This window comes from Procambarus clarkii, chromosome 71 (assembly GCF_040958095.1).
Source record: "Procambarus clarkii isolate CNS0578487 chromosome 71, FALCON_Pclarkii_2.0, whole genome shotgun sequence".
Lineage (NCBI taxonomy): Eukaryota > Metazoa > Arthropoda > Malacostraca > Decapoda > Cambaridae > Procambarus > Procambarus clarkii.
This window is the reverse complement of record NC_091220.1, coordinates 1,590,108-1,603,824: the sequence shown is the minus strand read 5'-3', so window position 1 is coordinate 1,603,824 and position 13,717 is coordinate 1,590,108.

Below are 13,717 nucleotides of genomic sequence, written 5' to 3'. Positions count from 1 at the left end.
TGTTTCCATGCCTAATGCACAACTTGCCTAAACACGCAAAAGAGATTATACAACCTTAGAACACTTTCCCACTAGGAAATTCGAACTCTAGCCAGCACAGAAGCCTTACAGCAACTGGCAAACTGGTACGCCTTTATCCTACTGCATCACAGCTCAGACCCTTAAAACAGATGGTAAGTTCGGAGTATTTCACCTCCAGAGATCACCACTTCCCAAGGGCAACTAGAGCATAGTGAGGGGCTACTCACATTCTTTCATCAAATTCCTGTTAATATGGGAGAACTCTGTGTCTATGCTTAATGCACAACATGCCTAAACAGGCAAGAGAGATTATACAACCTTAGAACACTTTCCCACCAGGAGATTCGAACCCTAGCCAGCATAGAAGCCTTACAGCAACAGGCATAACTGGTACGCCTTTAGCCCACTGCCCCACAGCTCAGACCTTTAAAAGAGATGGTAACTTCGGAGTATTTCACCTTCAAAGATCACCATCTCCCAAAGGCAACTAGAGCATAGTGATTGGCTAATCACGTTCTTTCATCAAATTCCTGTAAATATGGGAGAACTCTGTGTCTATGCTTAATACACAACTTGCCTAAACATGCAAGAGAGATTGTACAACATTAGAACACTTTCCTACCAGGAGATTCGAACCCTAGCCAGCACAGAAGCCTTACAGCAACTGGCCTAACTGGTACGCCTTTAGCCCACTGCACCACAGCTCAGACCCTTAAAAGAGATGGTAACTTCGGAGTATTTCACCTTCAAAGATCACCATCTCCCAAGGGCAACTAGAGCATAGTGAGAGGCTAATCACGTTCTTTCATCAAATTCCTGTTAATATGGGAGAACTCTTGTGTCTATGCTTAATGCACAACTTGCCTAAATACACAAGAGAGATTATACAACCTTAGAACACTTTCCCACCAGGAGATTCGAACCCTTGCCAGCACAGAAGCCTTACAGCAACTGGCATAACTGGTACGTCTTTAACCCACTGTACCACAGCTCAGACCCATAAAAGAGATGGTAACTTCGGAGTATTTCACCTCCAAAGATCACCATCTCCCAAGGGCAACAAGAGCATAGTGAGGGGCTACTCACGTTCTTTCATCAAATTCCTGTTAATATGGGAGAACTCTGTTTCTATGCTTAATGCACAACTTGCCTAAAGACGCAAAAGAGATTATACAACCTTAGAACACTTTCTCACCAGGAGATTCGAACCCTAGCCAGCAGAGAAGCCTTACAGCAACTGGCATAACTGGTATGCCTTTAACCCACTGCAGAAAAGCTCAGACCCTTAAAAGAGATGGTAACTTCGGAGTATTTCACTTCCAAAGATCACCATCTCCCAAGGGCAACGAGAGCATAGTGAGGGGCACTCACGTTCATTCATCAAATTCCTGTTAATATAGGAGAACTCTGTTTCTATGCTCAATGCACAACTTGCCTAACATGCAAGAGAGATTATAAAACCTTAGAACACTTTCCCACCAGGAGATTCGAACCCTAGCCAGCACAGAAGCCTTTTCAGCAACTGGTATAACTGGTATGCCTTTAACCCACTGCACCACAGCTCAGACTCTTAAAAGAGATGGTAACTTCGGAGTATTTCTCCTCCAAAAATCACCATCTCCCAAGGGCAAAGAGAGCATAGTGAGGACCTACTCACGTTCTTTCATCAAATTCCTATTAATATGGGAGAACTCTGTGTCTATGCTTAATGCACAACTTGCCTAAACACGCAAGAGAGATTATACAACCTTAGAACACTTTCCCACTAGGAAATTCGAACTCTAGCCAGCACAGAAGCCTTACAGCAACTGGCAAACTGGTACGCCTTTATCCTACTGCATCACAGCTCAGACCCTTAAAAGAGATGGTAACTTCGGAGTATTTCACCTCCTGAGATCACCACCTCCCAAGGGCAACTAGAGCATAGTGAGGGGCTACTCACATTCTTTCATCAAATTCCTGTTAATATGGGAGAACTCTGTGTCTATGCTTAATGCACAACTTGCCTAAACAGGCAAGAGAGATTATACAACCTTAGAACACTTTCCCACCAGGAGATTCGAACCCTAGCCAGCACAGAAGCCTTACAGCAACTGGCATAACTGGTACGCCTTTAGCCCACTGCCCCACAGCTCAGACCTTTAAAAGAGATGGTAACTTCGGAGTATTTCACCTTCAAAGATCACCATCTCCCAAGGGCAACTAGAGCATAGTGATTGGCTAATCACGTTCTTTCATCAAATTCCTGTTAATATTGGAGAACTCTGTGTCTATGCTTAATGCACAACTTGCCTAAACATGCAATAGAGATTGTACAACATTAGAACACTTTCCTACCAGGAGATTCGAACCCTAGCCAGCACATAAGCCTTACAGCAACTGGCATAACTGGTACGCCTTTAGCCCACTGCACCACAGCTCAGACCCTTAAAAGAGATGGTAACTTCGGAGTATTTCACCTTCAAAGATCACCATCTCCCAAGGGCAACTAGAGCATAGTGAGAGGCTAATCACGTTCTTTCATCAAATTCCTCTTAATATGGGAGAACTCTTGTGTCTATGCTTAATGCACAACATTGCCTAAATACACAAGAGAGATTATACAACCTTAGAACACTTTCCCACCAGGAGATTTGAACCCTTGCCAGCACAGAAGCCTTACAGCAACTGGCATAACTGGTACGTCTTTAACCCACTGCACCACAGCTCAGACCCTTAAAAGAGATGGTAACTTCGGAGTATTTCACTTCCAAAGATCACCATCTCCCAAGGGCAACGAGAGCATAGTGAGGGGCTACTCACGTTCTTTCATCAAATTCCTGTTAATATAGGAGAACTCTGTGTCTATGCTTAATGCACATCTTGCCTAAACACGCACGAGAGATTATACAACCTTAGAACACTTTCCCACCACGAGATTCGAACCCTAGCCAGCACAGAAGCCTTACAGCAACTGGCAAGCCTTTAACCTACTGCACCACAGCTCAGACCCTTAAAAGAGATGGTAACATCGGAGTATTTCACCTCTAAAGATCACCATCTCCCAAGGGCAACTAGAGCATAGTGAGGGGCTACTCACTTTCTTTCATCAAATTCCTGTTAATATGGGAGAAGTCTGTGTCTATGCACAACTTGCCTAAACACGCAAGAGAGATTATACAACCTTAGAACACTTTCCCACCAGGAGATTCGAACCCTTGCCAGCACAGAAGCCTTACAGCAACTGGCATAACTGGTACGTCTTTAACCCACTGCACCACAGCTCAGACCCTTAAAAGAGATGGTAACTTCGGAGTATTTCTCCTCCAAAGATCACCATCTCCCATGGGCAACGAGAGCATAGTGAGGAGCTACTCACGTTCTTTCATCAATTTCCTATTAATATGGGAGAACTCTGTGTCTATGCTTAATGCACATCTTGCCTAAACAGGCAAGAGAGAATATACAACCTTAGAACACTTTCCCACCAGGAGATTCGAACCCTAGCCAGCACAGAAACCTTACAGCAACTGGCATAACTGGTACGCCTTTAGCCCACTGCACCACAGCTCAGACCCATAAAAGAGATGGTAACTTCGGAGTATTTCACTTCCAAAGATCACCATCTCCCATGGGCAACGAGAGCATAGTGACGGGCACTCACGTTCTTTCATCAAATTCCTGTTAATATGGGAGAAATCTGTTTCTATGCTCAATGCACAACTTGCCTAAACATGCAAGAGAGATTATAAAACCTTAGAACACTTTCCCACCAGGAGATTCGAACCCTAGCCAGCACAGAAGCCTTACAGCAACTGGTATAACTGGTATGCCTTTAACCCACTGCACCACAGCTCAGACTCTTAAAAGAGATGGTAACTTCGGAGTATTTCTCCTCCAAAGATCACCATCTCCCAAGGGCAACGAGAGCATAGTGAGGAGCTACTCACGTTCTTTCATCAATTTCCTATTAATATGGGAGAACTCTGTGTCTATGCTTAATGCACAACTTGCCTAAACACGCAAGAAAGATTATACAACCTTAGAACACTTTCCCAATAGGAAATTCGAACTCTAGCAAGCACAGAAGCCTTACAGCAACTGGCAAACTGGTATGCCTTTATCCTACTGCATCACAGCTCAGACCCTTAAAAGAGATGGTAACTTCGGAGTATTTCACCTCCAGAGATCACCACCTTCCAAGGGCAACTAGAGCATAGTGAGGGGCTACTCACATTCTTTCATCAAATTCCGGTTAATATGGGAGAACTCTGTGTCTATGCTTAATGCACAACTTGCCTAAACAGGCAAGAGAGATTATACAACCTTAGAACACTTTCCCACCAGGAGATTCGAACCCTAGCCAGCACAGAAGCCTTACAGCAACTGGCATAACTGGTACGCTTTTAGCCCACTGCACCACAGCTCAGACCTTTAAAAGAGATGGTAACTTCGGAGTATTTCACCTTCAAAGATCACCATCTCCCAAGGGCAACTAGAGCATAGTGAGAGGCTAATCACGTTCTTTCATCAAATTCCTGTTAATATGGGAGAACTCTTGTGTCTATGCTTAATGTACAACTTGCCTAAACACGCACGAGAGAATATACAACCTTAGAACACTTTCCCACCACGAGATTCGAACCCTTGCCAGCACAGAAGCCTTACAGCAACTGGCATAACTGGTACGTCTTTAACCCACTGTACCACAGCTCAGACCCTTAAAAGAGATGGTAACTTCGGAGTATTTCACCTCCAAAGATCACCATCTCCCAAGGGCAACGAGAGCATAGTGAGGGGCTACTCACGTTCTTTCATCAAATTCCTGTTAATATGGGAGAACTCTGTGTCTATGCTTAATGCACAACTTGCCTAAACACGCACGAGAGAATATACAACCTTAGAACACTTTCCCACCACGAGATTCGAACCCTAGCCAGCACAGAAGCCTTACAGCAACTGGCAAGCCTTTAACCTACTGCACCACAGCTCAGACCCTTAAAAGAGATGGTAACTTCGGAGTATTTCACCTCCAAAGATCACCATCTCCCAAGGGCAACTAGAGCATAGTGAGGGGCTACTCACTTTCTTTCATCAAATTCCAGTTAATATGGGAGAACTCTGTGTCTATGCTTAATGCACAACTTGCCTAAACACGCAAGAGAGATTATACAACCTTAGAACACTTTCCCACGAGGAGATTCGAACCCTAGCCAGCACAGAAGCCTTACAGCAACTGGCATAACTGGTATGCCTTTAACCCACTGCAGAAAAGCTCAGACCCTTAAAAGAGATGGTAACTTCGGAGTATTTCACTTCCAAAGATCACCATCTCCCAAGGGCAACGAGAGCATAGTGAGGGGCACTCACGTTCTTTTATCAAATTCCTGTTAATATGGGAGAACTCTGTTTCCATGCCTAATGCACAACTTGCCTAAACACGCAAAAGAGATTATACAACCTTAGAACACTTTCCCACCAGGAGATTCGAACTCTAGCCAGCAGAGAAGCCTTTCAGCAACTGGCATAACTGGTACGTCTTTAACCCACTGTACCACAGCTCAGACCCTTAAAAGAGATGGTAACTTCGGAGTATTTCACCTCCAAAGATCACCTTCTCCCAAGGGCAACGAGAGCATAGTGAGGGGCTACTCACGTTCTTTCATCAAATTCCTGTTAATATCGGACAACTCTGTGTCTATGCTTAATGCATAACTTGCCTAAACACGTGCGAGAGAATATTCAACCTTAGAACACTTTCCCACCACGAGATTCGAACCCTAGCCAGCACAGAAGCCTTACAGCAACTGGCAAGCCTTTAACCTACTGCACCACAGCTCAGACCCTTAAAAGAGATGGTAACTTCGGAGTATTTCACCTCCAAAGATCACCATCTCCCAAGAGCAACTAGAGCATAGTGAGGGGCTACTCACTTTCTTTCATCAAATTCCTGTTAATATGGGATAACTCTGTGTCTATGCTTAATGCACAACTTGCCTAAACACGCAAGAGAGATTATACAACCTTAGAACACTTGCCCACCAGGAGATTCGAACCCTAGCCAGCACAGAAGCCTTACAACAACTGGCATAACTGGTATGCCTTTAACCCACTGCAGAAAAGCTCATACCCTTAAAAGAGATGGTAACTTCGGAGTATTTCTCCTCCAAAGATCACCATCTCCCAAGGGCAACTAGAGCATAGTGAGGGGCTACTCACTTTCTTTTATCAAATTCCTATTAATATGGGAGAACTCTGTGTCTATGCTTAATGCACAACTTGCCTAAACACGCAAGAGAGATTAGACAACCTTAGAACACTTTCCCACTAGGAAATTCGAACTCTAGCCAGCACAGAAGCCTTACAGCAACTGGCAAACTGGTACGCCTTTATCCTACTGCATCACAGCTCAGACCCTTAAAAGAGATGGTAACTTCGAAGTATTTCACCTCCAGAGATCACCACTTCCCAAGGGCAACTAGAGCATAGTGAGGGGCTACTCACATTCTTTCATCAAATTCCTGGTAATATGGGAGAACTCTGTGTCTATGCTTAATGCACAACTTGCCTAAACAGGCAAGAGAGATTATACAACCTTAGAACACTTTCCCACCAGGAGATTCGAACCCTAGCCAGCATAGAAGCCTTACAGCAACTGGCATAACTGGTACGCCTTTAGCCCACTGCCCCACAGCTCAGACCTTTAAAAGAGATGGTAACTTCGGAGTATTTCACCTTCAAAGATCACCATCTCCCAAAGGCAACTAGAGCATAGTGATTGGCTAATCACGTTCTTTCATCAAATTCCTGTAAATATGGGAGAACTCTGTGTCTATGCTTAATACACAACTTGCCTAAACATGCAAGAGAGATTGTACAACATTAGAACACTTTCCTACCAGGAGATTCGAACCCTAGCCAGCACAGAAGCCTTACAGCAACTGGCATAACTGGTACGCCTTTAGCCCACTGCACCACAGCTCAGACCCTTAAAAGAGATGGTAACCTCGGAGTATTTCACCTTCAAAGATCACCATCTCCCAAGGGCAACTAGAGCATAGTGAGAGGCTAATCACGTTCTTTCATCAAATTCCTCTTAATATGGGAGAACTCTTGTGTCTATGCTTAATGCACAACATTGCCTAAATACACAAGAGAGATTATACAACCTTAGAACACTTTCCCACCAGGAGATTTGAACCCTTGCCAGCACAGAAGCCTTACAGCAACTGGCATAACTGGTACGTCTTTAACCCACTGTACCACAGCTCAGACCCTTAAAAGAGATGGTAACTTCGGAGTATTTCACCTCCAAAGATCACCATCTCCCAAGGGCAACTAGAGCATAGTGAGGGGCTACTCACTTTCTTTCATCAAATTCCTGTTAATATGGGAGAACTCTGTGTCTATGCTTAATGCACAACTTGCCTAAACACGCAAGAGAGATTATACAACCTTAGAACACTTTCCCACCAGGAGATTCGAACCCTAGCCAGCACAGAAGCCTTACAGCAACTGGCATAACTGGTATGCCTTTAACCCACTGCAGAAAAGCTCATACCCTTAAAAGAGATGGTAACTTCGGAGTATTTCTCCTCCAAAGATCACCATCTCCCAAGGGCAACGAGAGCATAGTGAGGAGCTACTCACGTTCTTTCATCAAATTCCTATTAATATGGGAGAACTCTGTGTCTATGCTTAATGCACAACTTGCCTAAACACGCAAGAGAGATTAGACAACCTTAGAACACTTTCCCACTAGGAAATTCGAACTCTAGCCAGCACAGAAGCCTTACAGCAACTGGCAAACTGGTACGCCTTTATCCTACTGCATCACAGCTCAGACCCTTAAAAGAGATGGTAACTTCGAAGTATTTCACCTCCAGAGATCACCACTTCCCAAGGGCAACTAGAGCATAGTGAGGGGCTACTCACATTCTTTCATCAAATTCCTGTTAATATGGGAGAACTCTGTGTCTATGCTTAATGCACAACTTGCCTAAACAGGCAAGAGAGATTATACAACCTTAGAACACTTTCCCACCAGGAGATTCGAACCCTAGCCAGCATAGAAGCCTTACAGCAACTGGCATAACTGGTACACCTTTAGCCCACTGCCCCACAGCTCAGACCTTTAAAAGAGATGGTAACTTCGGAGTATTTCACCTTCAAAGATCACCATCTCCCAAAGGCAACTAGAGCATAGTGATTGGCTAATCACGTTCTTTCATCAAATTCCTGTAAATATGGGAGAACTCTGTGTCTATGCTTAATACACAACTTGCCAAAACATGCAAGAGAGATTGTACAACATTAGAACACTTTCCTACCAGGAGATTCGAACCCTAGCCAGCACAGAAGCCTTACAGCAACTGGCATAACTGGTACGCCTTTAGCCCACTGCACCACAGCTCATACCCTTAAAAGAGATGGTAACTTCGGAGTATTTCACCTTCAAAGATCACCATCTCCCAAGGGCAACTAGAGCATAGTGAGAGGCTAATCACGTTCTTTCATCAAATTCCTCTTAATATGGGAGAACTCTTGTGTCTATGCTTAATGCACAACATTGCCTAAATACACAAGAGAGATTATACAACCTTAGAACACTTTCCCACCAGGAGATTTGAACCCTTACCAGCACAGAAGCCTTACAGCAACTGGCATAACTGGTACGTCTTTAACCCACTGCACCACAGCTCAGACCCTTAAAAGAGATGGTAACTTCGGAGTATTTCACTTCCAAAGATCACCATCTCCCAAGGGCAACGAGAGCATAGTGAGGGGCTACTCACGTTCTTTCATCAAATTCCTGTTAATATAGGAGAACTCTGTGTCTATGCTTAATGCACAACTTGCCTAAACACGCATGAGAGATTATACAACCTTAGAACACTTTCCCACCACGAGATTCGAACCCTAGCCAGCACAGAAGCCTTACAGCAACTGGCAAGCCTTTAACCTACTGCACCACAGCTCAGACCCTTAAAAGAGATGGTAACATCGGAGTGTTTCACCTCTAAAGATCACCATCTCCCAAGGGCAACTAGAGCATAGTGAGGGGCTACTCACTTTCTTTCATCAAATTCCTGTTAATATGGGAGAACTCTGTGTCTATGCACAACTTGCCTAAACACGCAAGAGAGATTATACAACCTTAGAACACTTTCCCACCAGGAGATTCGGACCCTTGCCAGCACAGAAGCCTTACAGCAACTGGCATAACTGGTACGTCTTTAACCCACTGCACCACAGCTCAGACCCTTAAAAGAGATGGTAACTTCGGAGTATTTCTCCTCCAAAGATCACCATCTCCCAAGGGCAACGAGAGCATAGTGAGGAGCTACTCACGTTCTTTCATCAATTTCCTATTAATATGGGAGAACTCTGTGTCTATGCTTAATGCACATCTTTCCTAAACAGGCAAGAGAGAATATACAACCTTAGAACACTTTCCCACCAGGAGATTCGAACCCTAGCCAGCACAGAAACCTTACAGCAACTGGCATAACTGGTACGCCTTTAGCCCACTGTACCACAGCTCAGACCCATAAAAGAGATGGTAACTTCGGAGTATTTCACTTCCAAAGATCACCATCTCCCAAGGGCAACGAGAGCATAGTGAGGGGCACTCACGTTCTTTCATCAAATTCCTGTTAATATGGGAGAACTCTGTTTCTATGCTCAATGCACAACTTGCCTAAACATGCAAGAGAGATTATAAAACCTTAGAACACTTTCCCACCAGGAGATTCGAACCCTAGCCAGCACAGAAGCCTTACAGCAACTGGTATAACTGGTATGCCTTTAACCCACTGCACCACAGCTCAGACTCTTAAAAGAGATGGTAACTTCGGAGTATTTCTCCTCCAAAGATCACCATCTCCCAAGGGCAACGAGAGCATAGTGAGGAGCTACTCACGTTCTTTCATCAATTTCCTATTAATATGGGAGAACTCTGTGTCTATGCTTAATGCACAACTTGCCTAAACACGCAAGAAAGATTATACAACCTTAGAACACTTTCCCAATAGGAAATTCGAACTCTAGCAAGCACAGAAGCCTTACAGCAACTGGCAAACTGGTATGCCTTTATCCTACTGCATCACAGCTCAGACCCTTAAAAGAGATGGTAACTTCGGAGTATTTCACCTCCAGAGATCACCACCTTCCAAGGGCAACTAGAGCATAGTGAGGGGCTACTCACATTCTTTCATCAAATTCCTGTTAATATGGGAGAACTCTGTGTCTATGCTTAATGCACAACTTGCCTAAACAGGCAAGAGAGATTATACAACCTTAGAACACTTTCCCACCAGGAGATTCGAACCCTAGCCAGCACAGAAGCCTTACAGCAACTGGCATAACTGGTACGCTTTTAGCCCACTGCACCACAGCTCAGACCTTTTAGTAGAGATGGTAACTTCGGAGTAATTCACCTTCAAAGATCACCATCTCCCAAGGGCAACTAGAGCATAGTGAGAGGCTAATCACGTTCTTTCCTCAAATTCCTGTTAATATGGGAGAACTCTTGTGTCTATGCTTAATGTACAACTTGCCTAAATACGCAAGAGAGATTATACAACCTTAGAACACTTTCCCACCAGGAGATTCGAACCCTTGCCAGCACAGAAGCCTTACAGCAACTGGCATAACTGGTACGTCTTTAACCCACTGTACCACAGCTCAGACCCTTAAAAGAGATGGTAACTTCGGAGTATATCACCTCCAAAGATCACCATCTCCCAAGGGCAACGAGAGAATAGTGAGGGGCTACTCACGTTCTTTCATCAAATTCCTGTTAATATGGGAGAACTCTGTGTCTATGCTTAATGCACAACTTGCCTAAACACGCAAGAGAGATTATACAACCTTAGAACACTTTCCCACCAGAAGATTCGAACTCTAGCCAGCACAGAAGCCTTACAGCAACTGGCAAACTGGTACGCCTTTATCCTACTGCACCACAGCTCAGACCTTTAAAAGAGATGGTAACTTCGGAGTATTTCACCTCCAAAGATCACCATCTCCCAAGGGCAACGAGAGCATAGTGAGGGGCTACTCACGTTCTTTCATCAAATTCCTGTTAATATGGCAGAACTCTGTGTCTATGCTTAATGCACAACTTGCCTAAACACGCACGAGAGAATATACAACCTTAGAACACTTTCCCACCACGAGATTCGAACCCTAGCCAGCACAGAAGCCTTACAGCAACTGGCAAGCCTTTAACCTACTGCACCACAGCTCAGACCCTTAAAAGAGATGGTAACTTCGGAGTATTTCACCTCCAAAGATCACCATCTCCCAAGGGCAACTAGAGCATAGTGAGGGGCTACTCACTTTCTTTCATCAAATTCCTGTTAATATGGGAGAACTCTGTGTCTATGCACAACTTGCCTAAACACGCAAGAGAGATTATACAACCTTAGAACACTTTCCCACCAGGAGATTCGAACCCTTGCCAGCACAGAAGCCTTACAGCAACTGGCATAACTGGTACGTCTTTAACCCACTGCACCACAGCTCAGACCCTTAAAAGAGATGGTAACTTCGGAGTATTTCTCCTCCAAAGATCACCATCTCCCAAGGTCAACGAGAGCATAGTGAGGAGCTACTCACGTTCTTTCATCAATTTCCTATTAATATGGGAGAACTCTGTGTCTATGCTTAATGCACATCTTGCCTAAACAGGCAAGAGAGAATATACAACCTTAGAACACTTTCCCACCAGGAGATTCGAACCCTAGCCAGCACAGAAACCTTACAGCAACTGGCATAACTGGTACGCCTTTAGCCCACTGCACCACAGCTCAGACCCATAAAAGAGATGGTAACTTCGGAGTATTTCACTTCCAAAGATCACCATCTCCCATGGGCAACGAGAGCATAGTGACGGGCACTCACGTTCTTTCATCAAATTCCTGTTAATATGGGAGAACTCTGTTTCTATGCTCAATGCACAACTTGCCTAAACATGCAAGAGAGATTATAAAACCTTAGAACACTTTCCCACCAGGAGATTCGAACCCTTAGCCAGCACAGAAGCCTTACAGCAACTGGCATAACTGGTACGTCCTTTAACCCACTGCACCACAGCTCAGACCCTTAAAAGAGATGGTAACTTCGGAGTATTTCTCCTCCAAAGATCACCATCTCCCAAGGTCAACGAGAGCATAGTGAGGAGCTACTCACGTTCTTTCATCAATTTCCTATTAATATGGGAGAACTCTGTGTCTATGCTTAATGCACAATCTTGCCTAAACAGGCAAGAGAGAATATACAACCTTAGAACACTTTCCCACCAGGAGATTCGAACCCTAGCCAGCACAGAAACCTTACAGCAACTGGCATAACTGGTACGCCTTTAGCCCACTGCACCACAGCTCAGACCCATAAAAGAGATGGTAACTTCGGAGTATTTCACTTCCAAAGATCACCATCTCCCATGGGCAACGAGAGCATAGTGACGGGCTACTCACGTTCTTTCATCAAATTCCTGTTAATATGGGAGAACTCTGTTTCTATGCTCAATGCACAACTTGCCTAAACATGCAAGAGAGATTATAAAACCTTAGAACACTTTCCCACCAGGAGATTCGAACCCTAGCCAGCACAGAAGCCTTACAGCAACTGGTATAACTGGTATGCCTTTAACCCACTGCACCACAGCTCAGACTCTTAAAAGAGATGGTAACTTCGGAGTATTTCTCCTCCAAAGATCACCATCTCCCAAGGGCAACGAGAGCATAGTGAGGAGCTACTCACGTTCTTTCATCAATTTCCTATTAATATGGGAGAACTCTGTGTCTATGCTTAATGCACAACTTGCCTAAACACGCAAGAAAGATTATACAACCTTAGAACACTTTCCCAATAGGAAATTCGAACTCTAGCAAGCACAGAAGCCTTACAGCAACTGGCAAACTGGTATGCCTTTATCCTACTGCATCACAGCTCAGACCCTTAAAAGAGATGGTAACTTCGGAGTATTTCACCTCCAGAGATCACCACCTTCCAAGGGCAACTAGAGCATAGTGAGGGGCTACTCACATTCTTTCATCAAATTCCTGTTAATATGGGAGAACTCTGTGTCTATGCTTAATGCACAACTTGCCTAAACAGGCAAGAGAGATTATACAACCTTAGAACACTTTCCCACCAGGAGATTTGAACCCTTGCCAGCACAGAAGCCTTACAGCAACTGGCATAACTGGTACGCTTTTAGCCCACTGCACCACAGCTCAGACCTTTAAAAGAGATGGTAACTTCGGAGTATTTCACCTTCAAAGATCACCATCTCCCAAGGGCAACTAGAGCATAGTGAGAGGCTAATCACGTTCTTTCATCAAATTCCTGTTAATATGGGAGAACTCTTGTGTCTATGCTTAATGTACAACTTGCCTAAACACGCACGAGAGAATATACAACCTTAGAACACTTTCCCACCACGAGATTCGAACCCTAGCCAGCACAGAAGCCTTACAGCAACTGGCATAACTGGTACGTCTTTAACCCACTGTACTACAGCTCAGACCCTTAAAAGAGATGGTAACTTCGGAGTATTTCACCTCCAAAGATCACCATCTCCCAAGGGCAACGAGAGCATAGTGAGGGGCTACTCACGTTCTTTCATCAAATTCCTGTTAATATGGGAGAACTCTGTGTCTATGCTTAATGCACAACTTGCCTAAACACGCACGAGAGAATATACAAC